The sequence below is a fragment of the Rhineura floridana genome, chromosome 22 (genome assembly GCF_030035675.1).
Source record: "Rhineura floridana isolate rRhiFlo1 chromosome 22, rRhiFlo1.hap2, whole genome shotgun sequence".
Lineage (NCBI taxonomy): Eukaryota > Metazoa > Chordata > Lepidosauria > Squamata > Rhineuridae > Rhineura > Rhineura floridana.
The window spans coordinates 5,616,051-5,643,934 of NC_084501.1; the positions used below are offsets into that span (position 1 = coordinate 5,616,051).

At 46.4% G+C, this 27,884-nt stretch overlaps 1 protein-coding gene across 2 annotated transcripts in view; it reads right to left on the reverse strand.

Moving 5' to 3' along the window:
• The window catches only part of PC (pyruvate carboxylase), a 328,935-nt gene extending 303,074 nt beyond the window's left edge, over positions 1–25,861 (reverse strand). The window contains exons 1-2 of one of the 2 annotated variants that reach the window (XM_061606799.1): positions 25,759–25,861; positions 10,785–10,882 (exon numbers count right to left, since the gene is read on the reverse strand). The gene's annotated coding sequence lies outside the window, so the exon portion shown is untranslated. Of the gene's footprint in view, positions 1–10,784; positions 10,883–21,320; positions 21,488–25,758 lie in introns of those variants that run through there. The other variant, XM_061606801.1, reaches the window with a different exon arrangement.
• Positions 25,862–27,884: the final 2,023 nt, after the last annotated feature.

Here is a 27,884-nt window from a genome sequence, read left to right on the forward strand (position 1 = left end):
ATTTTGTAAAAAGTCAAAATCCTCACAGTACTATAGCCTCTGCCTTCATGAATTCTTACACTTACAGTAATATTTTTTTGAGGGGGAGGCAGTTGTGCTTTCATTAAGTCACGGGTCCAACTGGTCTTCCTGTCTCTCTCTCCCCCCACATAGGCGCTGTGCAGCCAAGGACCCAGTTTGAGGCAAAAGAGCAAGCAAAGGAATTTTCCCGCGGCTAACCCGGGATGTCAATGAGGTTTCATGTGACCTGGAGCGAACAAGTGCTCAAAACCCAATTCGTGAGTTGCAATAAAGATTTAAAATTAATTAAATAAAGAGGTATTACCAAGGATCTGAGAGAAGAACATTAAGACCAGCCAAGGGACAGCACAGCACCCATTCCAAGCCCTGAACAAGGAGAGGGACCCGGGGAAAAGGGAAAAGAGAGAGAGAGAGAGCCACAGTGACATGGTAGGGATGTCAGGTGCCCGGGAAGTGACATGGCCCGGCTGGCTTATTGAAGCAGATTAAGCAAACAGGGCATTGCCAGAGGAGGCAACAGCTGAGTGGAAGAAAACAGCCGCAGACGCTAAGAGCGGGGGGGGGGAGGAGAGAGGAAGGAATGACTGGAAAGCAAAACAAAGCAACAAAAAGGTAGAATATTCACGAGTCTGTAGCAGGATGGAGCATTTTGCACAAACATATTCCTGAGGACCAGTTCATCAGAACCTAGGAGGCTGCCTACTACTGTGCGAGACCGTGGCTCCATCATGTTCAGTACTGCCTACACTGACTGGCAGCAGTTCTCCAGGATTTCAGGCAGGGGACGGTCTCAGTCCCACCTGGGACCTTCTCTACCACTGAGCTGTGGCCCTTCCCTTAAACTGTACAGTCCCCAAAACAAGCCATGCGTGCATGTGCCTGCACATGTTCTTATTCCTTGCACAAGTAGTGCTGGTGACCGAAATCGCCACAACTGCAAAGTAAAGAATGGGGGAAAGAATGGGGGGGGGGGAGACAGACAAGAAGAGACAGACAAGGAAAGCAGGGAATTCCTCTGTGACTCAGATTAAATAAGACTTTGGGGTCTTAAAACTCACCTCTCAATATGTGGCATTTTTGCTGCTATTAACACATTTGTAACTAGCTCAATGTCTATACTGTTTGCGCCACAACCTTCCAGGTAATTCAATAAAATTCCAGTCAGTTCATTTGCGATATTATGCCCAATAATCACAGTGCCAAGGGCCAAGAATATAAACCCATCTCCAAAATATATGTAAATAGTCCTCATACGGCCTCCCAGATCTCCACAATTATCTTGGGACAAATTATAAATCCATTTTAGTTTGTATGGTGCTTTAAATACCATTGATGCAGAGTTTTATAAAGTTCCTTCAACAAGGTAGCGTCTCCATTATCAGAATCGGGATTCTGGGACATCGTTACAATTCATTATCTTTGGCTTTGAGAAAATTCTGTATGAGAATCAATTTGTGTAAAAGTTGTCTATTATTTCTGGAATGATGAATTTAATGACGATGTGTGATGATCATTCTCTCTTTTTACACTTGACTTAAGTAACCGTAAATTGCTTTGCATTTTAAAACATGCAACTGTATAAATAAATAAATAAACCTTGCCTCTCATTTGTAGCAGGCTTCTACAAGCTACCAAAGTTTGCTTCTTTGCTGGAGCTCAGAGATCTTTGCCAGCACCCATTCAAAACAGAATGGCAACATCACAACACAGTAACAAAAATCCAGCAGGTGCAGGCAACAACTTTATTAATCCAACAGGTATAAATCTCAAAGGACTTCAAGCAGCTCACTATCGATCCTTTTGAAAATATGTAATGATGTTTAATTCTGTATATTTGTAGCCAATATGGATTCTTCAGCTAGCTACACATAAGAGTTACATAGGAACACAGGAAGGTGCCTTATACTGAGACTATTGGTCCATCTAGCTCAGTATGCAACTGAAGTCAACAGAAAGGGGAGGGAGAGGAGTGGGAAAGTGGCGGCATGACTGTCACTTGCACCGTTCATTCTGCTTGGCACAGAGAGGGAAAACAAGACCCAAGCATTTAGTCCTCTCTTCATAACCATCAGGTCTGGGGTGAGAGATGGGAAGAATGCACCAATGCAGTTAAGCCTCCCTCTATCCTAGGCCCCCTCCCTCCAATCCTTGTCTAAGCATTTCCAACAGAGCTTGCTCCACAAACCCATGAGGACTAGAGTCCTTTCCCTCTGCCCAAGGTAAAGCCAAGAAGAAGCCAAATGACTGAGGCATATACCAGGCTAAACGTGTACAGTCACCCTGCAGAAGTCAAGCGCAGCAACCTAGTTCTAGTATGGACGCTGGGTTATATTAGGCTAGAGCTAAATCTTGAAGCTCAGTGTTGGACCATGTAGGAAAGAGTGAACAGCCTCCTCCCTCCCCACCAACCCAAAATCTGGGATTTGTGCCATTTAATAGGCAAGAAGGCCGGGGAAGGAACTGGCAATCCCACCGCATATATACGGTCTGCCTAGTAAACGTCGCAAGACGTCACCCTAAGCGTTGGAAACGACTCGCACTATAAGTGCGGGACACCTTTACCTTTTTAACAGGCAAGAAGAATCCTAAAACTTTGCACCTGGGGGAGACAGACGCCAACCAACTACTCTTATTTCCAGTGGCCTCAGCAAATCGAGACCTTCCTGCAGCGTGCCGATTATTAGAATTCCCTTCGCTGTGAGACCCGAGCGCCACCTGTCCCCCACAACAGCCACCATCTCACTCAGCAACACACGATGCCACATTAGTTAATAAATTCCCTATATGAAAAGCTTCCCTGTTAATATTCTAGAATGTCCTTGAAGATTTTCAGTCGTCCCCCCCCCATACACACACATAGCCCACAAGCCCCCACCATCTCGTGCTTCCAGTGCTGACTCTGTTCTGACATAAGCTGGTACAGACGAAAGGAAAGCTATTTGGGAGGCAGGGGTGAAATCAGCCAGTGGTTGGCACAAAAAAACAAAAAAATGAGCCTCAGAAGAAGGGTGTGAAATTATGCAAGGCATGGAGAAAGTGGGCAGAGAGATGTTTTTCTCCCTCTCTCACAACACTAGAACTCGTGGACCTCCAATGAAGCTGAATGTGGGAGGATTCAGGGTGGGCAAAAGAATAATAGAATCATAGAATAGTAGAGTTGGAAGGGGCCTGTAAGGCCATCAAGTCCAACCCCCTGCTCAATGCAGGAATCCAAGTCAAAGCATTCCCGACAGATGGCTGTCCAGCTGCCTCTTGAATGCCTCCAGTGTTGGGGAGCCCACTACCTCTCTAGGTCATTGGTTCCATTGTCGTATGGCTCTAACAATTAGGAGGTTTTTCCTGATATCCAGTCGGGCTTCCTGCTTCTTCATGAAGTGCATGCTTAAACTGTGGAATTTGCTCCCACAAGAGGCAGTGATGGCTTTAAAAGAGGACTAGACAAATTCATGGAGTATAAGGCTATTAATGGCTATTAGCCATGATGGCTACACTCTGCCTCCACATTTGGAGGCAGTATGATTCTGAATACCAGATGCTGGGAACTGCCAATGGGCTACTGGCCTCATCCAGCAGGCTCTTCTTACGTCCTAACACGCATCCCACATAAACATTCACTCCTTGCCCAGATTCCCCGTTTGACACTTGCTGTATTAAAGTCACAGATGATTTTTTAAAAATCTTTTCAGTTAATCATTCTTTTGGTAAATAATTGCATCTGCCTATGTCCTACTACCGCCACCAACACAGAGGGGGAGAGCATCAGTGGGACAGTTTAGGGTGGTCACCTGTCCTATGTGACAGTCCTCTATTTTAAGGTATAGCTCAGCATCTGCTTTCCATGCAAAAGGTCCCAGACAGAGTTGGAAAAGACCCTCATCTGAAAACTCTGAACAGCTGCTGCCAGTCATAGAACCCTAGTACAGTTGAAAGGGGCCTGTAAGGCCATCCAGTCCAACCCCCTGCTCAATGCAGGAATCCAAATCAAAGCATTCCCGACAGGTGGCTGTCCAGCAGCCTCTTGAAGGCCTCCAGTGTTGGGGAGCCCACCACCTCCCGAGGTCACTGGTTCCATTGTCGTATGGCTCTATTTATTATTTATTTATTTATTAAATTTTTATACCACCCCACTAGCATAGCTCTCTGGGCGGTGAACAACAAAGCAATACAAATATATACAATAAAATCCAATGAAACATACAGCAAAGTACAGAGAATGAAAGATCTAAGAACAATTACAACACACTTTAAAACTAAATTAAGTTAAATTAAAAGCCCTAGAAAAGAGGAAGGTTTTAACCTGGCGCTGAAAAGACACCTCATCGGGAACACTGTTCCACAGTTCGGGGGCCACCACAGAGAAGGCCCTAGTTCTTGTTACCACCCTCCGAGCCTCTCTGTGGGTCGGAGCTTGGAGGAGGGCCTTCGATGTAGAACGCAGTGTACGGGCAGGCTCTAACAGTTAGGAAGTTTTCCCTGATATTCAGTTGAAATCTGAGTTCCTGCAACTTGAGCCCATTATTCCGTGTCTTGCACTCTGGGACGATCGAGAAGGGAGTCAGTGTCAACAGTACTGAGCTAGATGGAGCAAAGGTCTGACTCGGGATAGAGGTCTGATTCTGTTCCTGAGCTCAGTCCTAGTCCAGTTTAAAAGAGTGTGCGTGTGCGTGCGCGAGCGCCTTCAAGTCAATTTCAGCTTATGGCGACCCTATGAATCAATGACCTCCAATAGCATCTGTTATAAACCACCCTGTTCAGGTCTTGTAAGTTCAGTCCATCTCTTGTTTGATCTTCCTCTTTTTCTACTACCTTCTGCTTTTCCCAGAATCACTGTCTTTTCTAGTAAATCATGTCTTCTCATGTTTAAAAATAAAGAACCCTAAAAAGGGAGAGTAGGGGTGGGGGGCTTGAAGTTGCCCATCGACTGTTCACAGCCCCTGAACAGTGAACCGAGCACGGACACAGCTCACCTGCTCATAGTCCTCCCCACCACAATGAGATATATTTTATTTCTATTTATATAATTACTTCTAAATAATATCCAGTGCAAGACCACATCCGCACCATACTGAAGTGCTTTTAGACCACTTAAAGCACTGTTGAGGGTGCTGAGAGTTGCTAGGAAACCCCTATTCCCTTCACAGAACTACAATTTCTAGAGCCATTTAATAATCAATCACTCTTGCCAAGGAACTGCTTTATGATATGGCTTTAAATATGTAGGCTAGATGGGGCCCTAGTCCTACTCAAAGCAGACCCACTGAAGTTAATAGATATGACTAACATAGGTTAGCTTTTTATTTTTTTAAATTAGATCTTATTTAACATGAAGTCAGTGCAATTGCAAACTATGATGCATCCAAACTCAGAGGAAGGCAATGGTAAATTACCTCTGAATACTTCTTACCACGAAAACCCTGTGAACAGCGTATCCAAAATGCAACACGAGATAGTGCTGGAAGATGAGACCCCCAGGTCAGAAGGCACTCAACAAGGTACTGGGGAAGAACAAAGGACAAGTACGAGTAGCACTGTGACTAACGATGCAGCTGGGTCAAAGCCAAAAGGAAGCCCAGAGGCTGATGCACACAGATGCGAAAGGAGAGCCCGGAGTTGTATGACGCACACAATAGGAACATGGAATGTGAGAAGCATGAACCAGGGAAAGTTAGAAAATGTCAAGCAAGAAATGGAACGTATCAACATTACAATACTTGGTGTGAGTGAATTAAAATGGAGAGGAATGGGACATTTTCAATCAGGTAACTACAAAATATTTTATGCAGGAAATGAGAAATTAAGAAGAAACGGGGTTGCTTTAATAGTGAGAAGTGATGTAGCAAAAACAATTAAGAGCTATAATGCAAGGTCTGAGCGAGTTATATCAATGAGATTAAATGGAAAACCTATTAACATAACCATCATCCAAGTCTACGCTCCAACAGCAAATGCAGAAGAAGAGGAATTGGAGAGATTTTACACAGAAGTACAGGAAGAAATTGATCACACACCAAAACAAGATCTACTGATAATCATGGAGGATAGAATGCAAAAGTAGGGAACAGAGGAGAACTAGGAATTGTGGGGAAATGGGGCTTAGGAGATAGAAATGAAGAAGGAGAGAGACTTATCGAATTCTGTGAAGCCAATAATTTGTTTCTCGCAAACACATTTTTTGAGGAAACGAAAAGACGACTGTACACGTGGACATCACCAAATGGTCAATATAGGAATCAAATTGATTATATAATTGGTAGTAGAAGATGAAGAAGTTCCATACTTTCTGAGAAAACAAGACCAGGAGCAGACTGTGGTACAGATCATGAACTGGTCACATCAAAAATCAGAGTAAAGAAGAAGAACAAAGCAATCATAATGCCAAAATACAATTTAAATAACATTCCAGAAGAATATAAAGATCAAATAAGGAACAGTTTTGAAGTGTTAAACTTAATTGACAGAGAACCAGAAGAACTATGGAGTGAAGTCAGAGACATTATCAGGGAAGAATGCAAAAAGACAATACCTCTCGTTAAAAAGAGAGAAAGACCTCAACGGATGACTGAGGATACTCTTAAAATTGTTAAAGAGAGAAGGAAAGCAAAAGCAAAAGGAGACAGAAACACGGTTAGAACCCTAAATGCAACAATACAACCACTAGTATATAGGGACAAAGAGAACTATTACAATAGTTATTGTACAAAAATAAAAGAGGACAACAAAAAGGGAGAACAAGAGCCCTATTCCAAAAGATTAGAGAAATTAAAGGGAAATTTAAACCAAGGGTAGGGATGTTGAATAATCAACAGGGGAACTAAAGAACTCTATAAAAGAGATACAGACACACTTGGATGAAGCAGATTATTTAGATCCATTCCAATCTGGCTTCAGGACTGGACATGGAACCGAAACAGCCTTGGTCGCCCTGGTGGATGATATGAGGAGGGCGTTGGATAGGGGTGAATATACCTTCCTCGTCCTCCTGGATCTCTCAGCGGCTTTCGATACCGTCGACCACGGTATCCTTTTAGACCGCCTGGAGGGATTAGGAATAGGGGGCACTGTTTTACGATGGCTCCGTTCCTATCTCTCCGACAGGCAGCAACAGGTGGCATTGGGGGATGAGGTTTCAGACCCTTGGCCTCTCACTTGTGGAGTGCCACAGGGTTCTATCCTCTCCCCCATGCTATTTAACATCTATGTAAAGCCGCTGGGAGCCATCGTCAGGAGATTTGGGCTGCAGTGCCACCAATATGCGGATGACACTCAGCTCTATCTCTCCTTTAAGTCCCCACCAGAGTTGGCTGTGGATGCCATGTCCAAGTGCCTGGAATCCGTAAGTGAATGGATGGGAAGGAATAGACTGAAGCTAAACCCCGACAAGACCGAGGTGTTGCTCGTGGGAGACAAGGGAAGATTGGGAGATATAGACCTGGTGTTCAATGGGGTAAGATTGCCCCTGAAAGACCAGGTCCGCAGCCTCAGGGTCATTGTTGACTCCTAGCTGTCCATGGAGGCTCAGGTTTTGGCAGTGAGCCGGGCAGCTTGGTATCAATTACACCTGATACGGAAGCTGCGGCCCTACCTTCCTGCCCATCTGCTCCCACAGGTAATACATGCCCTGGTCTCCTCTCGCTTAGACTGCTGTAATGCGCTCTACGTGGGGTTACCCTTGAAAACGGTCCGGAAATTACAATTGATACAGAACGCGGCAGCACGGCTGATTAAGAACAGCCGTCGCCGTGATCATGTTACGCCAATGTTAATAGACCTACACTGGCTACCAGTTGTTTACCGGGCCGAATTCAAGGTGTTGGTGTTGATCTTTAAAGCCCTATACGGTTTCGGCCCAGTTTATCTGAAGGAGCGCCTCCAGCATCACCAATCATGCCACCTGACGAGATCAGCCACACAAGACCTTCTCTCGGTCCCGCCAGTTAAAACAGCGAGGCTGGTGCGGACCAGAGAGAGGGCATTTTCGATCGTGGCCCCCACCCTCTGGAATTCCCTTCCTTTCGACCTTCGCCATGCCCCCTCCCTGATAGGTTTCCGCCGGGCCTTGAAGACCTGGCTGTTCAGGCAGGCCTATGGGGTCTCTGGGATGGGTTAGTTTTTAAGGTGGTCATTAATCGGAAGAGTGGGGTTTTAGATGAATTGTGATCTTCATTGATTTTATTGTATTTTATTGTATGTTGTACGTCGCCTGGAGTGGCCGTTAATTCGGCCAGATAGGCGACTCAAAAATAAAATTTTATTATTATTATTATTATAAGGATGACAGATTCATTCACAGAGGAACCCTATGATGTATAACCAGAAATTTTATAATGTGAGGTGAAAGCTGCTCTTAAAATACTTGGAAGAAACAAATCACCAGGAACAGATGGCATACCAATAGAGTTGCTACAAGCTACTGAGACTGAATCTGTCCAAATTTTGACAAACATTTGTCAACAAATATGGAAAAGAGAACACCTAGCTCAGGATTATCTATACTTGGCAGCAACTCTCCAGGGTTTCAGACAGGGGTCTCTCTCCCAGTCCTACCTGGAGATGCTGGGGATTCCAACTGGAACATCCTGCCTGCAAAACAGGTGCTCTACCACTGAACTACAGCCCTTCCCACTTTCTCCCTAATAGTCATCTGCAAAGACATATTTATTTTAAAAGGGGGGCACCCCAAACTGGCATCCTACAAAAGTGGTACAGTCTACCGTGAGATTTTCTATTTGTGCTCTTTGTATAGACCAGACCTTTGTTACTCAGAGCACTACTCAAAAACAGTTCTGGGAATGTGCGTTGCAGAAGGGAAGGAGTCCCAACTGAAGCTTCTCACAAACTCCCACAAGCACACTCCCCCAACTGCAACTGGCACTGACCCCAAATGCCTCCTGCATCTGCTTAGATTTATGGAGCTGTTACACCAGGGGTCAGCATCGTGGTGCTCTTGAGGTCTTCTCCCCTGACCCCTCACTGCCCTCTGGGTCATGAGGTGGTAAGGGTGGTTATCGTTTTCTCATTTGAAAAGTACATAAGGAAGGAAGTTGGAAGAGTGATGCTCTTTCCCACTTCTTTCAGCTCTACGTACTTTTCAAGGCTTACGGGAGGTGGTCAGAGGGGGTGGCGCTCACAGAACTTGCTCAAAAATCAAAACTTGCCCATGGGCCTAAGGTGGATAGTGACTGCTATGCTAGAGCAGAGATCGCCACATTTCAAATTCTGAGAGAATACTGGGGCCACCAATCACAAAATGGTTGCCATGGGAGGTGGCATAACACAAAATTAGAGAGTAATAACGGTGAAGCTTTTCCCATAATTGTACCTCCGTCTATGATCTGTTGAATTTCTGCCAGCCATACAGCTGTTAAGGACAAGAATCCTGTTTTTCCCCAATTCCAACCCCAAACCAAAGCTTAGGCTGCCAACCTGTACCCACTTACCTGGAAGTAAACCCTATTAAACACAAAGAGACTTACTCTAAGTAGACATGTATACCATTGTACTGTAAGTTAACTACACAGTAAATTCTCAGTGAGTCCCTAGTCTTTAGCTCCTGCAAAGCAGGAGACATGCTTAACTCTTTTTGCAACGTGATCACATTTGTCTTTTGCAGGGAGGGGGATTCTTTAACATTCACCTGCACTTATTGTGCAGTAGTACTTGCTGAAACTTTCTAAGCACTACCTGATCTCAGGTGAACCCAGCACAGGAAAGACACATCCTGGTTGCTAGGGAAAAAGGAAAAGCAAACTATGGAGATTCCAAAGACTAGAAAAAAAGACAGATGCAGGAAAAGTGCACTAAAAGTGAAGCTCTTTAGGATTCAGGGATTCCTACTGTAAGTCGCTTTGAGACAAAACTTTTGTAGTAAGTAACAAATAATATAATAAATAAATAAATGCTGCCTGGTGTCCAAACAACTGATTTATCAGTCACGACTCTGACTTCACTCATTGGCTAATAACACTGACAGGCAGGAGCAGATAGGCTGGCTCACTTCTCCGCAATCACTTAGAAGGGTACCTGCATATTTTGCTCCATAACTTTCTTTCTAGGAGGGCTCTAGAGACTTATTTTTTTAAAAAAATAATTAAAGCTCAGATTCTAGATTACCTGCCAGGGGTGCCACTGAAGGCCTTTGTGAGGCGACAGGCTAGTGATCCCTGGCTTAGTGAAAAAGGGCCTGGCATGGATGTGGCATAATAGGAGCCATCATTCTAAATGCGGCAGGAGGAGATTCATCCATGAATATCACAGTCCCTTGGAAAAATCTGGCAGCTCCATTAACTGGAGCTCCTTTGTCATCTTTAGAATGTCTCCCCCGAATTCCCAGATACCATCCTAGGGGAAGCGACCTCTTCCTCCACTTGCTCAGACGACATTGGGATTTGTATCCATTCTTACACAGCTCAAGACAGTACGGGGATAAAAAGACAGGCTAGTCCCCAGTGGAGGCTCATTGGGACTGGTAGGGCGGAGGGCAAGCAGGCCAACAGCAGGTGGAGGCAGAGCCAATCAATTCTGGTTTTGTCCCCATCTTCCTTCCCTGCTGAGTTCTACAAAAGGTAGCATTGAGGCTAAGGAGGAAGGGCAGCAGCTGACACATACTGCCCCCTCTGGACTGGTGGTAAGGAGGTAGGCTGGTGGGGCTGGCTGAGGGCAGCCTGGACTTGGTGGGACAGCACCCCATTTACCCAAATGGGCCAGCCTCCACTGTTGGACTCACACTGGTGTATCAGAGAGATTTAGCTGAACAGGAAACATACCTTCAAGGCTGCCGTCCTCCTCTAGGGCATTTGGTCCGATCCCAGCCACTCTTCACACTCCAGCCCAACGTCCCAGTTCAAAGGAGCAGAACTGTGGCCTGTGTAGGCAAGAAAGGAAGGAAGTAACTTGCGAAGAAGCAAAGGGCATCCTTGCACAACGGTTCTGAATCATGTCTAACAAGATCCATCTACAACAGCCTTTGCCAATCGGGCACCCTGCTTTGGAGTACCACTCTCATCAGCCCCAGCAAGTTTGGGATGTCACCTAAACTCCCCTACTGGCAATACACAAACAGCAACAGATAATGACACCATCATTAATGACCCAAAGGCAATGAGAAAGGATAATGAGAAGGAAGAATGGGTTGGGGCTGGATATCCTGCATGGCAGGAGTGGGGCACCTCAGGCCAAGGGGCTGATTGTAGCTCCCCAGGACTCTCCCCAGGCCTGCTCCACACCCTCCTGGGGTGCTTCTGCCTGGCTGGAATGTGACTCTGCCTCTTGTTTGCCTTGATTGGAGCAAGGAGACCGGTAGGCAAGAGGAGGAATGTGCAGAGCCTCTCACTTTTGTGTGGGCCCTGGGAAGCTGCCCAGCTGCCTTGGACTGAAAGAGGTTCCTCACCCAATTTTTACAGGGTGTGCACTTCATTCATGCCGATGTGTGAAACCACTCAAAAATGGAACAACACACTTGCAATCTGGCTTAATGCTTTACCCTCTAAGGTTCTACAGGGCAGATCTGCCGAAGTTCCTTTCAAGGGCAGATGCTGTGCTTGTAGGCATTCAGTCACTGAAATCATCACTTATGGTTTCAGTCTCAACAGGGGTAGCCTGACTTTTGTTGTCTACGCTCTGGTAACTTCTATGTTAGACTACTGCAATGCGTTATATGCGGGGCTGCCTTTGAAGACAGTTCAGAAACTGCAGCTGGTGCAGATTTTAGCAGCCAGACTGCTCACTGGGATAATACGGTTTGAACACATAACACCAATTCTGACACAACTGCACTGGCTAACAATTAGCTGGGTTCAAAGTGCTGGAGACAGCATTCCACAAACAGGGGGTCACCACTGAGAAGGCCCATTCTCATGTTGCCACCTGATGCCCCTCCTTTGGAGGGGCACATGAAGAAGGACCTCCAATGCTAAGCACAGATCTATGATTCTATAGCAGAAGCCATCCTACCATCTCAGGACTCTGCCATTTCCTTTTGCTGCCTTCAGTTTAGCAAATAGTAAGCTGACTTTATGAAGTAAAAATTGTAGAAGGGAAGGAGGTCATCAGAGCTGCCGTCCTGCCCTGCAGGCATCTCCATCAATGGTAGCTGAATATTCTAAGAAGCCAAGAACACTCTTGCAAAGGAGCAGGCTGCCTTTTTAAAGTGGCATCATCCAATAGCAACACAAGGGCACCAGGCTTCTTCAGCCCTGGAGGATTCTGGGTAAATGCGCCCTCAGTTTTATGATTGCCAACTTTTCTTAGCTACGGTACTACTCAGTTAAGAATAGTTGCTTGTTTAGGGCAGAGGTCGAAAGCCAAAGGAAAGTTAGAGATGGAAAATAAAAACAGGGCAAGGTGATCATTTATCATCCGAACAAACCGGCACATACTTCAGGAACTACTTCTGGCATCACCTCCAGAAGCAGAGATACAGCCCCTTTTTATTATATATATATATATATAATTTGCTTCTGTTTAGCAATGAGAAAATTGGCCAAGAAGCAACACCAGAGAGAAGGATTCCAAACTCTGGTCTCTCACCTCTTCACAGCTGACATTTCCTCCGAACTCAGTTTCAGAGCCGTTAATTAGCACCTTCATGACCATTCCAATAAATTAATAATTATTAATACATTAATAGTTAAGCCTTCCCCAACCTGGGGCCCTCCAGATGTTTTACCACAACTATCATCAGCTCCAACATCATGACCGTGCTGGCTGGGGTGGAGGGGAGTTGGCAGTCCAAAACATCTGGAGGGCATCAGGTTGGCATCAGGACCAAATGCTGAAATGCCCAGAGAGGCTGGAGGTTCTCCCTCACAAAACGGACAGTTTTCCTGCCACAAGCACAATTGCTGTGCACTGAAGAAGCCAGTGGACACACAGGATTCGACTTTGCTCAACAATCAAACCAGATTAGGTTGGCATGCACCCAGGAAGGCCTGTCTTCGCCCGAGGCAAGGAGACTTCCTAGTCTAAAGTAATTGTGACAAGATGACAAGCAGGATTAAGCTCCACAACAGCTCAAGTCTCTCGCAGGTACCATCAGATTCCCTTTACTCAGGGTTGAAATGCCTGCAGGACCCTGAGTCTGCAAATTTAGAGATCCTGGGCCAGCTGGCTGGGCACTGAGACCAGGAGAGAAGCTGAAGCTAAAAGTGGTAGTCCCTAAGCAAAGGGATTCCCTCCCTGCAGGGGTGCATCTGCCACCTTCATTATGTAGTTTTTCCTCATATTTACCCTGGCATTTTGACACCTGAGATATATATATTTTAGGACTCAACCAGCTCTCGACTGTAATTTGTTTTAACCGATTTTAACGTCGTCTAAATAAAAATGTAAGCGTCACACTGCAGTTTGCATCACCAGACAGGTGGCGCCGCAAACTGTAGTGTGAATGCTTCCCCCCATCTGCATGCCACTTGCACCACCTGCCTCAGCAAGTAGGTAAGGCAGCAGTGGTGGTCTAGCTGGGGGGGGGGCACGTGGCCAGCTGGCGCACAATGTGGCGATGACATTTGTCAAGGGGAGGCAGCAGCAGCCGGGGAGGGAGGCCAGTCTGCATGGTGCAGCACAATGGCACTGTTCGTCTGGGGCGGCAGCAGCGGAGGAACAGGCGAGGCAAGCGGGTTGGCCAGAGGACTGGGGGCACCTGAAGGGTTATAGGTTGGTGAGGGCAGTGGGGTTGCACAGGGGGGGTTTAGGGTTGGCAAGCGGAGCGAGCATGGGACAGAGCTCCCCTAGTATGTTTAAATTGTTGTAATCTGCACTGAGACTTACACAGCAAGTAAGAAGTCTAATAAATAACAACAACTGGATGCTCACGAGGAGAACATTATCCCAGTGCACTTGATCTTTCACCCAAGGGGCAGGGATCCTTTTTCGGCTAGAAGGTCGCATTCCCTTGTGAAAAACCCTCCAGGAGCCAGATGCCAGCGATGGAGGCAGAGGCTGGAGCAATTATGAGACCCTCACCTTTGTTCTCGTGTCTGCAAATTCCAGCTGTGCAAAAGTCAGAGGTTTCTACCCCACATTTCCTCCTCCTCCATCTAGGTAAGCAAGAGACATTTTCACGCTTCAAGCACCCATTCCAGCCAGGCAAAAGCCCTCAAGGAGGGCATGAGCCCAGCAGTGAGCGAGATGGGGTTGGGTGTAGCCTAAGAAGAGCCCCAAGGCTCTTGAGGACCATATTCTGTCCCCAGAGGTTCGGCTCACCCGTCTTGCACATTCCCAGGCACCTGCCTAGGTCCTGTTTTAAACCTGTGGTTCCCAAACTTTCCCTTGCACAGACCCCTTGAAAATTGCTGAAGGCCTTGGTGGACTACTCAATGATTTTTCTGCCTATTGCAGCAATTGTAACACACTGTCCTAGATGCTGTACAACTTTGAATTGTATTTTCATTGCTTCTTTTTTCTTATATATTGCACCTTATTGTAATAGTTTGAAGTCCACAGAATTCAAATTGTAATACAATAAAATGCAATATAAGAAATAAAAGATGCAATAAAATGCAAATAAAAATCAATATGAATATTTAATACAATGGATGTGCCGTCTCCTGTCTTCAATCACGAATCCCCACCGCGCCACGGACAACCTGAACGAAGCTCACAGACCACTGGTGATCCACAGACCAGTGTGGAAACTTTTGGCCTAATGCTAAACTCAACCTAAGCAGGGCTCTGGGTACCCCACCACTCGTCCTCCATTTGCATAGGGCACAGAATGTTTCAATAGTGAAGTGAGAGGCACACATTGCTTAACCAAAACAAAATCAAGTTTCCAACCCTGGTCAAGTTCAAAAGCCAGAGAGTCGATTGGCTGGGAAGAATTTCCAGTGGTTGAGGCGTTGCTTAACATTTATTATTATTATTATTATTGTTGTTGTTGTTGTTGTTGTTGTTGATTTATATCCCGTCCTTCCTCCAACGAGGAGCCCAGGGTGGCAAAAAAAAAAAGCACTAAAAACATTAAAACGTCATAAAAACAAACCTTCAAAACATCTTCAAAAATGTTTTACATGTTGCACCTTCCCATGACTAGCTGATAGCTGAAAACAGAACTTTGAAGGGTATTTGTGATTGGGCACTACCATTATAAGCGTACTATTTTTAATACTAGTCTGCACATCAGCATGGCTATTATTTCTGCATAGTAATTCCATTACGAGTGGTTAGCTTACCACTTCATCCAGACTGATTAGCTAAGTGGTTAATCCCTCTGTGACAAATTGTATGAAGAGGGCCCACAGGGATGAAATGTGTTTGGTCTTAGGCATATGTTTGTCACAGGGACACTAGTTTGTTCCTTGTATTTATATTTATTATTTTATTTTACGTCATTTAAACATATTTTATCCATTGTCGTATTAAAGTTTCTACAAGCAACTTTTTACAATATTTCAGCAGCAGCAAGTTTCCATTTTTATCCTTACTCAACTTTTACTTGTCAGAGAATATATTGTGCAATATCCCCTACGGCAGAGTATATAAACTAAAAGGAATTATGCAGATATATTTTGCATAATTCATACGGGTCACAGAGTGTACATTTTCCTGCCATGGGAAAAACATTAGCATTCAGGACACCAGTTCTGCCTAAGGTCTAGCTGCTGTGTTTTGACAACGGATGCTGCTGACATGGTGAGGCGTGACCAGGGCTCATCTCTGGCAAGACCAGCTGGCTGTGCCAAAGCTCACGCACAAGACCAGCTCCAATGCACTCTGCCTTGTAAAGATGGTTATTTTCTAAGCTGTCTGGGACACGGCACAAGCTGCCCAGCTGCATTTCCAGACACATCATGGTATCACACTGCTTAATGGACTTATTTAACAAAATTTATATACTGCTTGAATGTAAGAAAACCTCTAAGCGGTTTGAAAGAAACTTAAACATCAAGTTTTTTAAAAACATTTAAAAGACAATTTAAACAGCAGTAAACTAAAAACACATTAAAACACATCAACTTCTAGGTATTTATGTGTTTGGCTTGCCTGAACAAAAATGTTTTAAGCAGGCCCTGAAAAGAACACAGCAAAGGTGTCTTCCTGATGTCAATCGGCAGGGAGTTCCAAAGTGTAGGTGTTGCCACATTAAAAGAACAATTTCTTACAAGCGCAAAATGAATATTATATAGCACTTGTGACAGTGACAGTCCCGCAGATTGAAGTCAAGCTCTATGTCTTCCTTCACCAACCTGGTGCCCTGTTGTTTTGGACCACAACTCCCACCAGCCTTACATAGCACAGTCATTGTGGACCAAAAGTCCCATCATCAACCCCAGCCAGCACGGCCATTTTGGACTACATCTCCCATCAGCCACAGCGCCATACAGCCATACTGGTGGGGGCTGATAGAAACCAAAGCCCAAAATATCTGGAGGGCGCAAGGCTGCTCTGTTGCTGCTAGCAGTTATTTATCTTTTCATATCAGCCAGATGGAGCCCTCTCCCTTTTCCCTTTTGTTCAGGCCCCTGCCTCTAATCTCACCCAACACAGATTGTTCCTTTCTTATCAGAGGCGGCAGGCAAAGGTCACTGCCAGCTTTGATCTCATTACATTCAGGTTACGGGGGCAGAGTAAAGTCAATGATGCAATGCTTTGGCCTCGTTCTTACCGAGAAAGGCAAACTGTCTTCACGCTGCAAGGAGGGCCCCACATAGCCAAAGCCTCTCCTGTTCAAAAAGCAAACGTCCCTGAACGTATTTAGAGGATTTGGAGCCCTTTCATCACAGCAGAGACGGGAACCTCAGGCCCAGGTGCCAAATGCAGCCCTCCAGGCCTGTCCTCAGCCTTCCTTGAGTGCTGCAAGACCCTCTCGCTGCTTGCTGGCTCCTTTCCACCTGGCCTGGGGGGCTGGGGACCTGACAGAGTGAAGCTATAAAAGGTGCTGCTTACCTGTTTAGGAGCCTCTGTTTGAGCCATACTTTGATTCTGCTGGTCAGTTATTAGGACTGTATTACTTTGGAACCTTTTTATGAATTATAAGGGTGTTGTTTCAATTTATTGCATATTTCTTAAGAAGATGTTTTCTCTAGCTTATACTTTGACTATCTGAATTTTTTTTTTGCAACAGTGAATTATGTAACTTTTTCATGTTGTGAGCCGCCTTATAGATTACTATGCAAATAAATCACAATGATGATGATGCTTTTGCCTGTCTGAAATCCATCCCTGCATTGTGATAGCGCCTCTCACTTAGAATCATAGAATAGTGGAGTTGGAAGGAGGCCTATAAGGCCATCGAGTCCAACCCCCTACTTGCCTGGAAAGAGAGACTGGAGGGAGGCAGGAGTCTGCAGAAACTGGAGTTTTGGGTGGTGAGAATGTGGTCTCCTGTACCAAGGTTAAGAGTCACATCCGTGGCTCTGTACTGGAACCATATGATTGTGTGGCTAGAAAACAGTTTTTTTCAAGAAAAGCCCTGCTGGATGAGGCCCAGTATTCTGACCCCCAGAAGAAAAACATCTTGACCAGAGAACAGAAAGTTAAGAGAGAGGCACCCAACTGAAGTTCTTAAGTAAGGAAATTCCACAGTTTGGGTGCTACCACAGAAAAGGCCCTCTCCTGTGCCCCAGCCCACCATCCCTCCAGCACCGACAGATGGTGGAGAACTGCCTCCCCTGCAGGTTGTAAAGAAAAGACAAGCTCCTATGGAAGGAGGTGGCCCTTCAGGTACCCTGGGACCATACTAGAGATGCAAAGGCCCAGGGAACAAATAGAAAGGTTCGGGGGGGGGGGAACTTCCCCCCCCAAGTTTCTTTGTTTTGTTTTTAATGAAAAGAAAAGAAAAAACTCAATGATTTTTTTTCTTATTTTTTCCAGTTTTTTCCCCTGGGCGTTCACATCTCTAAGTATGGATGTGTCACCGTGGCCAAGTCTCTAACCATTTAGGAGCAGCACAGAAACTCCCCCAGAAAAGTCAGCAAGCCATCTGGATCTACAACAGGTAGTCTGCAACAAAGGGACCATGTACTGACCCACTGTCATCCCAATCAGCACACGCACACAAACAGATCGAGAGTGAGTTCTGCTGAATGAGCGGGGGCCAGCTTCATTTGGGACAGACCCCCAGTTGCCACGGAAACCATGACATCCCATGCTGCTCCCAACAGCGTAGCGTCAGTGCAGGTAACGAACAAGCAGTCTGGCAAACTCCACTACCCCAGCTGAGGCACTGCACAAACAGGATCCCTATCCCGTCCTGCCCACCCATCATCTAGGGAAGGAATTCCCTAACTGTGGCCCACAAGTTTCATTCAGGCGGACCACAGCATGTCCACATTAAATATTCATATTGATTATTAAATGTTAATTGTGTTTTGCTTGCTTATTTCATTTCTTATATTGTATTTTATTGATTACAAAGTTGAACTCCATGGAATGCAAATTGTAGTACAATAAAATAAAAGCCATAAAAAGGAAACTGAAAATCGCACAGCATCTGTCACAGTACATTACAATTGCTACGACATGCATAAAAACGATTAAGTGGTCCGCCAAGACCATCAGCAATGTTCAAGTGATCCATGGGGAAAAAGGTTGGGGAACCGCTGACCTACAGCAAACGTTCAGACCTGCCAACAGGGCAACCTGGTTAGGGAGATGGGATCCCTCCAGACCACCGCCAACTCTGTCCTCCCTAGTACTGGCCACCAAAGTAACTGGAACCCATCAATCATGAGAGCACCATCTGAAGTTTGACACAGGTTTCCTACCTTGAGAGAAGCAGTAAAATATTTTAACTGTTTTATAATAAAGGCATAAATACCACTGCAACAGGACTAGCCAGAGGCCTCTGGGAAGCCCACAGGCAAAGCATAAGCACAGTCCTGTTGCTTGCAGCCCTGGCATCTGCAATTCAAAGATTTTGTTTGTTTATATCCTACCCTTCCTCCCAAAACGAACACAGGGCAGAAATAAGATATACTGCCTCTGGACATGGAGGCTCATTTTAGCTACCACTGCAAGGAACATATGAAGTTGCCTTATTTTGACCTAGTTAAACCATTGGCCCATCTAGTTCAATACTGTCTACAATGACTGTCAGCAGCTCTCCAGGACTTCAGAGGTCTCCCTCAGACCTACTTGGAGATGCCAGTGATTGAGCCTGGGACCTCTTGCATGCAAAGTATCTGCTCTACTGCTGAGCCATGTCCCTTCCCACTGAGATCCTGTCCTTTGTGAATTTTTGCATCTTTTTATAAAAAGCCATTCGAGCTAGAGGCCACCATCACTTCATGGAATAACAAACCCCTACGCAGAAAGTGCCTGTAGTGACCAGTGGCTGTTTTTTTCCATCATGATATAAAAATCACTCTGTCTGCATAGCGTGAGTGATGAGCAGATGTACTTAGTGGTTTTACACTCACATGCTGCCATGAGTCAAGCTCCTTTCTGGTTTACAGAGAGAACCACCAGGACAGAGCATGCCATTTTAATGAAATTTTCAAGCCCTGTTTCTCAACATAAAACTCTGTGCAAATAACCAAAACCTGGGGAAAAACATTGAAAAATTGCTCATTCGTCAAAAGAGTCCATATTGTAAAAGCCTAGAGGGGCAGCAGCAGGATCTGACTGGTATTGTGAGACTCCACTTGTAGCATCCCCTTGTGTTATAGGATCAACAAACCTCTGGTTTAAGAATTTCCAAAGAGATAGCTGTGCTGGTCTGCTACAACAAAGAGTCTTGTGGCACTTTAAAGAGTATCAAAGTTATTGCGGCATAAGCTTTTGTCAACTAGAACCTACTTCAGTCCCTGAAAAGCTATGCTAAAATGAAATATGTTGGCCTTTAAGGTGCCAAAAGAGTCTTTATTGGCTTAAGAAAAGAGTTTGCACCAGAAAGCACAGAAATTGCAAGTTAAGGCTCCCACCACAAAATACTACATCTCAGTCCACCTCAATGAAACTGCCAATATCATCACGCCATTATACAAATAGATGGTGTGATCGCACTTGGAATGCTCTAGGATACAGCTCCGGTTGCTGCACCTCTAAGAGGATATCCTAGACTTAGAAAGGGTGCAGAAAGGGGCAACCAAACTGGTCAGGAAGCTGGAACAACTCCTTTATAAGGAAAGGTCACCACATTTGGAGCTATTTAGTTTAGATCAGGGGTTCCCAAAGCATGGTCCACAGACTCCCAGTGGTCGGTGACCTTCATTCAGGTGGTCCATAGCACATCCATCACATTAAAATATTCATATTGGTTTTTAATTGTATTTTTCTTGCTTCTCCTATTTCTTATTGTATTAAAATTTGAATTCCTTAGATTGTAAAAAAATACTTTACCATGTAGCACAGTGCATTACAACTGATTAACAATAGGCAGAAAAACCATTAAGCAGTCCGTCAAGACCCTCAGCAATTCCCACCCCCATCCCTCTGGAACGCTTGACATTTGGGAACCACCGGTTAAGGTGAAATGTCTTATATACCTCCAACTTGCCTTTTAAAAGGCATATAAAATTATGCACGGTGTGGAGAAAGTAAATAGAGATGTTTTCTCCCTCTCTCATAATACCAGAAGCTGGACTGATCCAGTGAAGCTGAATGTTGGAAGGTTCTAGACAGGCAAAGGAAGTATTTCTACTTCAATTGTTTTTCTGTGATATGTTTGCCACCCTGAGCTCCTTCAGGACACAGCAAACTAGGGAATTCACTCCCACAAGATGTAGCGACGGCCACCGATGAGGAAAGCTTTAAAGGGGGGGGGAGTAGACTCAGTATAAGGCAGCTTCCTTCCTACGTTACTGCCTTTAGACATGGAGGCTCCGTTGAGCTCCCAGTGCTAGCAGAGTATACCTATGCTTCCCATGAACATGTTGCAACAACAGTTCAATGTTTGGTCCGGCAAATATCACTTTCCCCAAACCAGCGTCCTCCAGATGTCCTTAGACTCCAACTCCCATCAGCCCCAGGCAGCACAACTGTGGGCACTAAGCTGGGGAAGGTTGCTCCAACTGTAAGTAGAACAGGAACGTGACCTTGATATGCTCCAGGGAAATCAAGGGCCAGAAATCTTCCTCTCCCTGCACCCCCCAAGCCCTTGCTTCCTTTTGCGCTTGGTGTGGAGGGAACGGAGAGGGAGAGAGAATTCTCTTCCTGCTCTCATAATGCTAGAAAATGCAGATCATTCCAGCAAATCTGGTGGGTTCTTCTTCACACAAACAATGCACAAGGATGGAATCAGCTGCCATCAGAAGGTCACTGACTGAGAGGCCTTCAAAATGATGAGACAAATCCATGATGGAGGAGAAAGCTGCGGAAGCCTATACAGCAAAATGGAACCTGCATATACAGAGACAGTATACCTCTGAACACCGAATGCCAGAGATGAGAGACTGGCGAGGACTGTTGCCTTTGCGCTCTGCTTACGAGCTTCCTAGAGCATCTGGCTGGCTGCTGGGACAAGATGAAGAGGGGTCGACTCCTAGAATGGCCCCAGCAAGGCCCTTCTATGTCCTTATAACCAAAGCCACCAGTTGTCCGACTCCTGTACTTGTGCAGGGAAACATAATCCAGATTTACTCCAGCCCACTCCTCCTTGTTACTCTCAGAGTTAATTCAGGGATTGGACTAAATCTTCAGGTCCCCTTTTCGAAACGTTCTTCAGCTGATTTGACTTGAGCCCTGAGCTCTGCACTTTAGGATATACCGCTTCTCCCAACCTGGTTCCCCATAGAGCTGCCCCCACCATCCCAAAGGTATGCTTTTAGCACACACAAAGGAAATCCGGTTTAACACACAGCACGTGTTCCCTTTCAGAGACACCAATCTTGGCAAGCAGTCAGCTGGCAGAGCCCACGAGACAACTCCTCCCCCTCTCTCAAAAAATTGCACAAATACCCACCGAAGCTGAGTTTTCCATGGGGGGGGAGGAAGGGGAGACAAGCATTCTCCTGTAAGGAGCAAGGAGCTAAGCTGGGCGGGGGTGAGGAGCTAAGCTCTTGCCTGTGGGGTGGAGGTGTGGGTGGGAAACACATGCAAGTCCAACACAGTTGCTGACTGAAGTTTTGCATTCCAAAAGGTTCCTGGATGCGGTGGTGGGGAAAATCCCTATTAGTGTTTATTTTCATAGAACCATCAGCGTGCAAAGCAGAAGTGGGGGGAGGGGTTCCTGCCCCAAAGAACTTACAATCACAAAGGAGGAAAGGAAGAGACAGAGCAGAGGGGAGAGGAAGTACATACGTGCGGGCACTCCAGCCTAAGAACAGAGGGAAGAAACCAAAGGTCCTGGAGAAAAGTTGTTTTTTAAGAAGGAATTTGAGATATCTGAGTGGGGGGGGGGGAGAAAGTGTCATCACACAAGTGTCCTTGCAGGCAGCACAGGCCTAGAATCCTTACTTAAGCATGGCCCTGTGGGACGAGACCAAAGGTCCATCCAGCTCAGCTTTCTCTCTCAAAACAAACACCGCCCCAAGCGGAGCACGAAGCCAGCAGTCGCCCACTGGCCAGAAGATGGAGCTGAGGGACTCCTGAATAAATCAACCATCCCACAAGACTGCAGCCACCCTCCCCCAGACCCAGCCCAGCAATCTGCCTCTTTGGTTCTTGTCTAACCTACATCAAAGGTTATTTCCTACAGGTTTTCTGACGGAGCACAAATCTCCAGTGCCAGACACAGGCTGGCGGCATCTCTCAGGTCGGCTCCCCAGCAAAGGCCCTTCCCTTCTCCCCCTGGCTACCCCTGCAGATAAGAAGATTAGGAGCCGAGAATACACAGAAAGTCAACACTATTGACAGAGATAGAGGGGAAAGAGCCGGGTTCTGTCATGGCCAGCAAATGAGATAACTTCATAAAGACAATACGAAAGTAATTTTTTTTTCTACAGATGGGCACTAACAGGCAAAATTCGTTTTCTTCATTGGTGGCCACTAGTTTTTGGAACACTCCTTGCTTGGGCTGGAGAAAAACCACGTGGCAGTTAGCCATGAAAGACAGGAGGAACTGGGGAAGAACAAGGGTGATTTCTGAGAGCAGGGAATCTCCTTTAAGCAGTGGAGTGGCAGCATCCCATAACATTTCCTGGAATTATTTGTTGTCTTTCATTCTTCTTACCTTACACCGCACCTTTCTGCTGTCGTAGCATTCAAGGTGGCATACATGTGATTCCTGGGCAGTCACCCTTCCAAGCACTGACTTGAACCAGAGCTGCTCAGTTTCAGCAAGGTGGTGGCCTCACTTCAGAGACCCTGTACTCATTTCACCACTCTGGCTTCACCTCTTTCACCAGGCACCCCCCACATGCTTTCAGGCATACCTGGAACTGGAACGCTGCAACTGGGGTCCACCTGGCTCAGTATTGTCTCTACACTGACTGGCAGCAGCTCTCCAGGATTTCAGGCACGGGTGTCTCTTAACCCTGCCTGGAGTTGCTGGGGACTCAGCCTGGGACTGCCTGCACGTTCAGACTGCTGAACACCACAGTACACATCAAGTGTTCCTAGTTCTTTCCCTGGAGGCGCCATTTTCTCACAAGCTTTGCTTACAAGTCATGACAGGAAGAAACCTCTCTCTCTCTCTCTCTCTCAAAAAAAAGGCTCGCTGCCAGGCTGGTCTTCAGGCAGAGACTTGAAAGAAGCTTGGTTATGCCAACAGTTGGCTCAGAACTGTTAGCTCTGCTACACTTGAACAATACGTTGCTGTGGAAAGGAGGTCGGGAGGATGTCCCTGCCGGTGGGGGAGAGAGGAAAGAGCCTGGACAAATCTGGAGCAAAGCTGCAGGCAAATCAATAAGAATAACCTCACCTCAAGACCACCCAGCTCTACGCAAAAGGGCAGGGGTGTAGCACAGCAAAAATTGCAGTGAAACTAACAGCAGCCATGTTGAACTCGGCGGTGGGGATTAGCCATTCAGAAACGTTTTATCCCACTTGCCCATTTGCATCTCAAAGTAGTGCACAAGAAAATGTATACAAAAATTAAAAGACCAGCAACGTTTGGCTCCACCCTCAACTGTCTTCTATCAGTAGCCATTGCATCAGGCAATAGAAGGGTAAGAGATGGAACTGCCAGGCCTCTCCATAAGGCCGGCAACTTTTGCCCCCCTCCCCACTCCAAACTTTTCCTTTCCTGCTGTTCACTACAAGATTTCTGTAACTGAGAACTAGTGCCTGAGCTTGCTTTGCTCCTCCTCCCTCCCAATCCCTTTTCCTTTTGTTATCTCTTGAGAAAAAAAAGGGAACTAAAATGATCAAGGAGATGGAGCAGCTCTTCTTTGAGGAAAGGTTATGACATTTTGAGCTTTTTTTGGTCTAAAAAGAAGATGAATGGGCCGAGGAACATGATAGAGGCTTATGAAATTATGCATGGTCAGAGAAAATTGATAGCAAGTTTTTCTCCTAACACTAGAACCCAGGGTAATCTAACAAAGCTAAACGTTGGGAGATTCAGAAGAGACAAAAGGTGATATTTCTTCATGCAGTGCATAGCTGAACCACGGAATTTGCTGCCACAAGATACAGGGACAGCACTTTAAAAGAAGATTATTAGTGATGGCTATATCAGACGCGCAAGCGTCAGACACAGGATTGGAGAACGGCTGTACCTCAGTGGTACAGTAACTGCTTTGCATGCTGCCCTAGGCTCCTTCTGGGAGATCGGGAGGGATATAAATTTAATAAATAATTAAAGAAAAATTCAAAAGTCCCAAGTTCAGTCCCCAGTGACATCTCCAGGCCTGGGAGTGATATCCCCCCCCCATATGAAACTCTGAAGCAGCTGCCACTTAGCATAGGCCACAGGTGAGGCTTGTGGCCTCCCAGGACCCATTATCCGGCCCTTGTGTTTCTCCCAAGGCCACATCCCCCTCCCCCACTCCCAGGCTATGCCTTCTCACCAACCTGCTCAGCACCTTCTCAAGTGCTTTTGCCTGACTGAAGAGTATGTGCTTGAACTGTGATGATGCCTCTGGCCTGCCTGGATTGAAGATGGAGAGGCATGCGTATGGAAAACTTGCTTTTTGTGAGGCCATTGTACAAAAGCAAGAGTCACATCCACTGCCCCAGTCACTTTTGCCCCTGGCCCTTGCCGCCGCTGGCATGTCGCCCCTGGAAGATTCCTCATGAGAGACGTCAGCCCTGGGACTCAAAAAAGGTCCCCTGCTCGCAGTACTGAGCTTGACAGGCCCATGGGCTGGCTCTGGATAAGGACAGCTGCTTGCTGCTTTGCTTTTGCGCACCCATTGCTTGGGGGGGCAGAACTGGAGTGAGGGCTGTTGCACTCATGCACTGCTGTGGGGCTTCCCATGGGGCGGGAAATCTAGCTGGCCACTGGGCGGAAGAGGATGCTGGGCTAGGTAGGCCTTTGGTCTGATCCTGCAGCCAGGCTCCTCTGCTGCTGTGCCTATGAAAGGTCAGTGGGAGAGAGAAGCCAGGCTTTTATTTTAAGAGGAGAGGGAAGGAGAGAAACTGGGAGGAAGCAAAAGGAAGACCATGCCGAGGAAGGCTGGTGGGGAAGGGGCAGGTCGGAAGGGAGGGAAGAGAGGAATCAACTCTGGCCAACGGGGGGGGGGGCAGAGGAGGGAGACAGAAGGACCCTCACCGGGAACACCAGCACGAGGTGGAGAACAGATGAATTGCGCAAAACAAGGAGAAAGACCTTATGAAGGAATGCTGGCGAGGGGAGGGCAGGGCCGAATTTAGAGGATAGGGGGGAAAGCGCCAGCGACGTCATGAGCGCAGGTCGTGACGTCATGACAGACTCAGCCGTCACGTGCCCGCCTGCCAGTTGACGCCATCGCTACTCACCGCCGCCAGCTGAGCTCGACTCCGCGCTGCCTGCCCGCTTGCCCACCAAGCACTGCCTGGCTCCGCTTCCTCGCCCGGCCAGCTGCAGCCCCGCCCAACTTGCTTGCGATTGGCCGCCTTAGTAGCCCTCTGGCTTCCTATTGGCTGACTCTGGAGACACCTCCGTATTCCTCCCGTTGCCTGCCCGCCCACTGTTTTCCCTCCGCCCCCTCCTGTCAGTCACACGTAATTTCAAGCCTGGCGCCTTCACGCCACGCGCCCCGCCTGCTCGGCCTCTGCGCGCCTTCTCATTGGCTGCTGACCCCTCACCCTCCTCGCCTCGCTCCTACTGGCTCTTCGCCACGCCAGTCTCTTCTGCCGAGCATCTCACCCGCCCCGCCAATCTACGACTTCTCCATTGGCGGCTGCTTCCTTTTCAACGCGGCTCTTTCCCCTCTTCGTAGGAGGAGCCGGGGAGGGATCCGTATTATGAAGAAAGAGAACGGGGCTGGTCCCGCCTCCTCTGGCCGTTGATAGGCTGATAGGAGGTGAAGGGGCGGAGCAGATTCCTCCAAGGAGTTTATTGATCTAGCGGATGGAGGAAGCACGTGACTGTAGAAGCTGCACGGGATGGGAAGGAGAAGTGGGGCACAGCAGTATAGTTAAGAAATATTTATTTGTGTTGTTGCCATTCCGTTTGTTGTTGTTATGTGCCTTCAAGTCGACTACGACTTATGGCGACCCTATGAATCAGTGACCTCCAAGAGCATCTGTCATGAACCACCCTGTTCAGATCTTGTAAGTTCAGGTCTGCGGCTTCCTTTATGGAATCAATCCATCTCTTGTTTGGTCTTCCTGTTTTTCGACTTCCTTCTGTTTTTCCCAGCATTATTGTCTTTTCTAGTGAATCCTGTCTTCTCATGATGTGTCCAAAATATAACCTCCGTTTCATCATTTTAGCTTCTAGTGACAGTTCTGGTTTAATTTGTTCCAACACCCAATTATTTGTCTTTTTCGCAGTCCATGGTATGCGCAAAGCTCTCCTCCGACACCGCATTTCAAATGAGCTGATTTTGATGCTACCGGGAGGCTATTTTCAAGACTAATTGCTTTGCAGAGGGGGACAATCTTTGTGGATAGTACTGCCTGAGAGACAAGAGTTAACTCTGCCCTCTTGTAGGAACAATTTCCATGAGAATCACCCCTTCCTCCTCAGACATTAGGCTTGAAAAGTACTAAAATGTTTTTTCAGGCATAATGGGTGGGAAGGTTTGCATGTATATTTGCAATAGAAAAGGGGCTGGAAAACTGGAAAGTTAGAGAGCATGGTTGAATACTGTAGAAGAAAGGAACCAGGAGAAGGGCAGAAAGGGCCAGAGTCTGGTGGCGCCTTAAATACTTAACAAAAGCTTTCATGGACTACAATCTATCAGATGCATGAAGTGTAATCCTGAGTTGCATGTACATGCAGTGGCATGAAAAAGTATTTGCCCCTGTCTGATTTTCTGCATGATTGCATATTTTTGGCACTGAATCTTATCAGATCTTGAACCAAAACCTAATAGAGAAAAGGGAACCTGAGTGAACAAACAACACAAAAGTTTGATACTTATTTCATTTATTTATTAAAGAAAGTTAAGCAACACCCAATGTCCCCGTGTGAAAAAGTAATTGCCTCCTTAGACTCAAAACTTGCTTACACCACCTTTAGCAGCAATGACTGCAACCAAACGCTTCCTGTAGTTCTTGATCAGTCTCTCACACCACTAGGCCATTCCAAAACTTTAAATTTCTTGTTCTTCAACCAGTCTGATGTAGACTTGCTTGTGTGTTTTGGATCCTTGTCTTGCTGCATGACCCATCTGCGCTTCAGCTTAAGCTGATGGACGGATGGCCTGACATTCTCCTGTAGAATTCTCTGATACAAAGCAGAATTCATGGTTCCTTCAATGATGGCAAGTCGTCCATGTCCTGATGTAGCAAAGCATCCCCAAACCATGATACTGCCACCACCATGCTTGACCGTTGGTATGAGGTTCTTCATGTGGAATGCAATGTTTGGTTTTTGCCAGACGTAATGGGTCCCATGTTGCCCCAAAAGTTCCATCTTTGACTCATCTGTCCATAGAACATTGTTCCACAACTCT